The following is a 7,450-nucleotide window of genomic DNA, read 5'->3' on the forward strand; positions in this document are numbered from 1 at the left end:
ACTGCGCCACCATTCCACCTACCGCAAGTATCTCTGCGCATGTTGGCAGAACTAGCGGTGCTGCTTTCACAGATACCTGCGTTGTTATGGTGCTTCCTTGCAGTGTGTCGCCATCGTCTTCCGCTATCTCTTCACTGTTAGGGGGAGAAAGTATTGGGGCTCCCGTCCTCTTGTTCTCTTTATTTGGCTCTGTTGTGATAAGGCCTGAAGGAAGAGTGTACTGGCTGGCATAATGGTCCCTGCCCGTCCGAAAATCTGCCTGCCAAATACTTTTCTAAACGATGCCTGGGCTTTATCAAGAGCTGCATCCATGTTGGTGAAGTTTGTCATTTCTCTTTTAAATGCGTCCCCAAACAGTTTGCCCTTGGCGGCTACTGCTGCTGCCCCCGAAGTCGCCAATTCACGGAACTTTGGGACTTTCTTGACGAGAATAGACCTCCTTCTTTCTGCCGTGATGGCGCTGTTTGGATTGCCTAATAGGCATATGGCCCTCTGGGTCCACCCTGCGGAAATACTCTGAACAATCATCTCCCCTTTCTTCTTCACCTCTTTGGCTAGCTGGAGGATCTTTGTCAGCAGGCCATCTCTGTGATCTCCATGAGAAGAGTGATAGTGACTGCCTTTGCCTCCACCTACTCTCCACCCCCTTCCCCTTCGGCGGACTCACACCCTGACACAGCCCTCACCATCTTCAATCTCTCTATCACTAACACCCTTGACACTCTTGCCCCTGCCATAAGGGTCAAACTGAAACACTCCAAAAAGTGCAACTCTTGGTACGACTCCGATCTGACTGCCCTTAAACGAAAGTGCAGGACAGCTGAGCAGAAGTGGAATTTATCAGGTGTACACTCAGACAAACTGGCCTGCCGCCTCCTTCAAAGGCAATATTGTCTCTGCATCCACACCAAGAAAAGAGTCTTTATTCAAGCCTGCATCTCCGCGGCATCAAACAACACGGCCAAACTCTACAAAGTCTGTATGGAAATGGCCAATCCTGCTTCAGCCTGCTTCTCTGTCACACCCACCCAGGACCTTTGCTCGGCCCTGGCTGCACACTTCACTGCAAAAACTCAAGACATACTTTCTTCTCTCTTCTCCACATCTCATCACACACCCATACCTCTGGAGCCCCCCTTGGCACCTCCACCTCGTCTCCTTCTTTCTCTCACCCCTGTCACACCTGATGAGGGCGCCATGATGATGCCGTGAAGACCTGCTCTCAAATCCCAACACTAATACTCCCTCTATCCTCATTCTTCTCGACCTCTCCTCTGCCTTTGATACAGTAAACCACAACATCCTGATCGCATGTCTCTGTGACACCCTGGGAATCACAGGTCAGGCCCTCGCGTGGTTAACCTCCTTCCTCTCCGACTGCCCATCCCAGGTGGAACTTGGGTCCTTTCTCTCCTGTATCAATCTCTCAACCTGTGGCGTTTCCCCAGGGCTCTATCTGATACCCCTGGTTTTTCAATATCTACATGGCTGCCTTAACACGTATGATTGCCACTTTCACCTCTAACTTCCAGTGTTATGCGGACGACACGCAAATCTCCTTCAGGCTACCCTCTGCCACCTCCCCTACATCGCTCATATCTGACTGTATGTCTACAATTCAGTCATGGTGTGCTGCGAATGACCTCTGCCTCAACGCCAGTAAGACTGAGATTGTGTGCATTGGGACTCCTGCACCTGTGTTCCCACTGTCTCTCTGGCTGGCCTCCCTTGGCCCAGCACCCACACCCATCTGCGAGGCAAAAAACATTGGAGTAATCTTCAACTCCACTCTTTCCTTCTCCACTCATATTTCAGACATCTCTATGAAGTCCAACTACCAGCTGCACCTCCTCAGAGGGACTCTTCCTTTTCTCACCTTTCGCCAGCGGCTCACTGTCTCCAGAGCCCTAGTGTTCTCAAGGCTGGACTACTGCAACAGCCTCTTTCTCAACCTCCCTCGCTCTGCCCTGCGTCCTCTCACACTCATCCAGAACAGAACCACGAGACTTATCCTTGGCCTCAGGTCCGGGGACTGCATCTCTCTGGGGCAGAAATCCCTCCACTGGCTCCCCGTGGCTGCTAGGATCAAGTTCAAGACCCTCTGCATTGACCACAAGACTTTCTGCAGCCTTGGGACCTACCTTCCTTCAACGATGCCTACCTAAATACTGTCCTTCCCAAGCCCTCTGCTCCTCTACCTCCAACCTTCTGCGAGTGATCCAGTTCTCCAAGCAGAGATTTGGAGGGAGATCTCTATCCGCTGCAGGGGCATCGCTCTGGAAAAGGCATCCCTGCCACCCTCCATCTTGAGCCGGGTCGCCTTAAGTTCCGGAAAATCCTTATGACATTCCCCTTCTCCTCTTCTTTCTCTCTCCCTCTGCCCTGCTAACCTATCTCTCTAACCGTCTGTGCACTTGCAAGAATCAGAAACTTACCATGCCTGAAGATTGTCTGGTTTCCACCTGTTTCCCCTCCCTGCATGGTGATTTCCTTAAAGCCTTTGGAAAATTGCACGATTGTCATCAGACATATTTGCTTTTATCTTTACTGTTACATGTATTATATGCCATCGTCTCAGAGTTTCAAGGGCTCTGAATGACTGTTGTTTTCTCCCCTGGTTCCCTCCCTCCTTGAGCGCTTTGAAGCACTTGCTTTCTGTATAGGCGCTATACAAATAAACATTAACATAACATTTGTGCAGGCCCTTTTTGATATCTTTAGTGTATAGTCCCATAAACGTGAGCATCCTCTCGTCAATCTTGGGTGTGTTTGCTACACTCTCTGATACCTCTGGCCTGGGGCATTCCGCTCTTAATTTATTCCTGGCCTCTATGGAGAGTGACGTTTGCAGCCTCTTTTTCAAGTAAGTCGCAGTCTTTTTTGGAGGATCTGGGGTGAATAAGTGTGACCGGGTCGAACTCATCCCCGTCCACCTTCTGTATTTCCACCCTCTTCTTTATTTTGTAAGGTTTGCTCTACTGGGCTTCACTCGAGGATGACACATTTTCCACTTCCTCCTTGTTTGATGACTCGTGCCAGCTCTGGCCCTCTTGCTCATCCAAGCAGGTTGCAGTGACCTCCTGCCACCTGATATCTCTTTCTCTTGACCTCACCGCTTTCTGGGTGAACCCTGCAAGCCTTCTTTCTTCACACTTTGCCAAAGATGTTTTTATGGGAGGGCAAAAGGGGCACTTGCCCAGGGCCCCCACCTTGGAGGGGGGCCCCACAAGGCTGTCTGATCTGAAGAAGTAAGATTCCATTGTTCACCAGTCTTAAATAGCACACGTCAGGATATTTTATGGGGTGCTGCTGAGGCTCTAAACCATTGCCTTTCTGTTTTTGATCAATTCATCATGTATTGCTTTCTGTGTTCACTGCTGTATACATAGTTTGTGTGTTCCTTACGGCACAACTCTGTAGCATTCTTTCCTTCCTGTGGGAATTATGTTGATCATGTGCAATAGGCAACAGTGAAATGCATATTGATAAATTGAGTGCCACAATGCTTCAGAAAGTTAGCTCAATGTGTGAAGCACCCATTGCAGAGTCATATGCAAAATTAGAATATCACATTCCTGAAAGGCTGGGTGAGCCTTTATGTACTTGGTTTTGCAGAACAACATCTGCTGGTATCAGCAATGTGCCTGCACCAGATAAGAATGCTATAAAAACTAACATCTCAACCGTATGGTGAAGGTCTAAAAATTGGTTTGTTCAGATGGGGTGTTGTAAAACCTCGGCAATCGCCTCCAACTGTTAGTCCAAGAGGTGAATAAGTATCCAAATTAAAGACTATGGAACAAAAGCGTTCATGCTTGTATCCTGGATTTTCCAGTAGACGATACAGTGATCCTGTTCAAATCATCTAATATATCTTACATTACTGTGCTGTCTTCTGTGAGGTTTGCCTTCTTGCATCCTGCTGGTATCATTTAGCCCATTAATTGATCTTTCTTCTTATGTAGGCCTTTTGGGTGGAAGTGTTGGTAGACGGAAGAGAGCGGAACAAATTTTGCAGGCCTTAGGCAAGCCGATTTTAAGGTCTACTTGTTTGACACAAAAAACGGTTTGCTTTTTGCTAAAAGTCAAAGGTTTTTATGCACGTTTATAAAAGAAAATATCACAAACCATTGTTTTGGAAGTATTTAAAGCTTTAAAATACAAAAGACAAACTCAGATTAAATTTGTTAAATCACATCGATTGGTATGCTGGAACTTATATAGTTCCCTTGATGATGGATAGAATGAAGCTAGAACCATTCCCATTTCGCATAACATCCTTCTATAATGTTCTGTTAAAAAATGGTCATGTTTGGTAATGTGATGTGTGTACTATCCAAGTCCGTTTTCATAAAATTAGATTGTTTTAGTTCATGGTAAGAACTGGAAAAGAAAGTGTTCAAATGCAGAAATTGCAGAATTGGCACAAATCCCAGCTTTACACCTTCAGCCCTTAACCAATGTGTGATCATGGGCATCTCATTTAATCTTATATTGCCAGTCCCTAAACTTTTCAAAATTCATCCCTTCAGAGTGATTTCCTTCTCATGGTTTGATCTCCATGCAATACTTATTCATGTTGTCATTGGCTATAGGGTTGCTTCCACTTTAATAGTGAGCATATTTATATTGCACACCACAGTCATTTGTTCCTTTTGATATCTAATTGCAACACTATTTGAAAGCATTATTTTACGTACAATGAATGTGTAACCTATCTGGATACCTAAACGGAAGAACACCCTTTCCTTAAATGTGGGGTGCCTGTCCGTACACAGAGGCGTTATACACGAGTATCCTACAAGTAGAAACAGTGGAGATGGTCAGGCGACAACTGCTCAACAATCCTTTTTTTAATGTATTTATTTTTTTTTTTTCACTCCAGCTCAACAATCCTGAACTCTCAAATGGCCATGCGGGGTTCATTACACACCTGGTGGAAATCGCACTGACCAGGAACTATTTTTTATGTGAGGAAACCTTTTTTCAGCAAGTGTCCGGTACGGCATTGGGGACCACATTTGCCCCCAGCCTGGCAAACCTGTACGTGGAACATTTAGAGAAGGAACATAGCTACGCTGAAACTAATCCATACCATGCACAAATCATTATATGGAAAAGATACATTGATGACGTTCTCCTGATCTTCCAGGGTACAGCAGACGATCTCAAGGCTTTTCATCACTGGCTCAACAACTGCAACATACATCTAAAATTTACCATGGACATCAGCAATACAGAGCCGCATTTCCTCGATCTGCACATCATGGTACAAGATGACACCCTGATCTCCAAGATTTACAAAAAGGACACGGATAGAAACTCTCTGCTACAGTACAATAGCTACCACCCTAAGGCATTAAGAGATAATCTACGATTTGACCGTTTTTGAGGTACCACAGGACGTGTACGCTCACAGATGAATACCAAACACAAGCCGGTGCACTCAAAAAACAACTCAGCGAGAGAGGATATCCGAAGAAAATTGTTAACAACACCTATAGAAGGGCCAGGAACATACCAAGAGATATCACACTAAAACAACATCCAAAAACTAGTTATCGGAAAGAGATTACAGCTGTTCTGAGTTACTCTCTGCTCTTCAACTCCCTAAAGAGGGAGATTAGGAAACTTTGGCCTATCCTAAATACAGGGACCAGTCACCTGGCCCCTCCTTCCTCTGCCATTAAAAGAAGAAGGAATATACGAGACTGTCTAGTACATACCATGAAGGAAACTAAAGCTGAGTCCCCTGAGAGGACCATCTGGGGCACAAGTAGGCCGATGGGCCACACGCCCTGCGGAGGATGTACCATGTGTGCCCAAACAATCAGGAGCACCAATATTGACATAGGGAAGACCCCAAGGGTACAAAAACACTTGACGAGTTGCAGGAGCAAAGGAGTCGTCTACTTGATCACGTGCCCATGTGGATTAAGATATGTTGGCATGACGGCAAGAGAGGTGAGGAAAAGACTAATCGAACACAAGTCCTGTATTCAAAAGACCACACTGAAGACTAGTTAAAGTGGACAGTATTAGAAAAAGTGAGACCACCACGCAGAGGAGGGGATTTCTCAGCACTGTTGCTCAAACGCGGGCAACACTGGATATTTCGATTGAATACGGTCCGGCAGGGCCTCAACGAAGAAATCCAGTGGCACGAACTAGCTCTAATGAATTAAGTACACTGTGGGTGCACCTATCATACCACCATACACGAGAATGGAGTTTTTCAACAGACTTGCCACTATCCGGCATTGACGCAGTTGTCACCGAGACCCACATGGGATTTGGCTTAGCCAATGTAAAACACTTTAGACACTGCACATTCACTGGTATTCCGACTGAATAGCATGTGTCTATGCAATCACCATCTGCATGTGGCAGGATACGGTATTAAATGCGCACAGTGTGCAATATCGAATCATGGGCCACAATAGGGTTCTAGTAATTAATCAAATAAATCCTATTTGGGTTCGAGATTGGCCACCGTTATACTCTGTCCCCGATGCATGAATGGGCATACATTTAATTTAGAATGAGGGGCAGTAACAGCCAATCCCTGGTGAGCGGACCACTCTGGATCATGACAGGGGAGATAATACATGCCCCTCCGTATAACTGCTGCAAACATGACTAGGGGACTAGATACACTGCTCAATGCAATGAAATATTTGTGAGCCCCTATAAGCGCTCATCTGCATCACAGACAACTGACAATTAAGAATGAATCCCTCTCTTTAATGCACAACATAAAGAGGTAACACCCAATAGTGCCTGAAACACATCAGCTTACTCAGTCCAACATACGCTAAAAGATGGCCGCCGGAAAAAACATGAGAGAAACTAAAGACGGCACGTACTTAAACAACAGGGTTGCCCAGCAACGGCCTTTGTTGCTAGCTCACAGACGCCACTGCGAACGCGGCCCCTGAGACTGCGGACTCCCGGAACTCACTGTAAGATAGCAGGCCGAACTATGATGAGGGTATAAAAACAATTGGCTGTGCTTAGATACTCATAGATTTGAGATCATATGCCAGCAAACGCGGAGACGAGTTGACCATCACATGCGCCCGCATGTGTCTTAGACCATCACACGAGGTTCCATGTGTCTTAGACCATAACACGAGGATGCGCAGAGACAGTGCACGAGTGATCAAGCAACTACACAAGCTAGTTGAACAACTGCATACGTGCTCAGGGAGCACATTGGAACGCCACTGCGTACCAGGGAATCACACTCCTACAATAGCATGCATCCGTTGGATGCAGGGTTAGGAAAACAGGAGCAGCGGCCAACAAGTGCAAGGCTGGACACATAACTATTTAAGTAGCCTCCGACCAGTGAATGCCAACATGGCAGCACGTATACCCTAGAGGGTGGGGGTGACCAAAAGGGGCAGATGCCCTTGAACCATACATATGACCTATGGGGGCAACAATG

Source organism: Ambystoma mexicanum, chromosome 9, assembly GCF_040938575.1.
Source record: "Ambystoma mexicanum isolate Mex_15411 chromosome 9, UKY_AmexF1_1, whole genome shotgun sequence".
NCBI lineage: Eukaryota > Metazoa > Chordata > Amphibia > Caudata > Ambystomatidae > Ambystoma > Ambystoma mexicanum.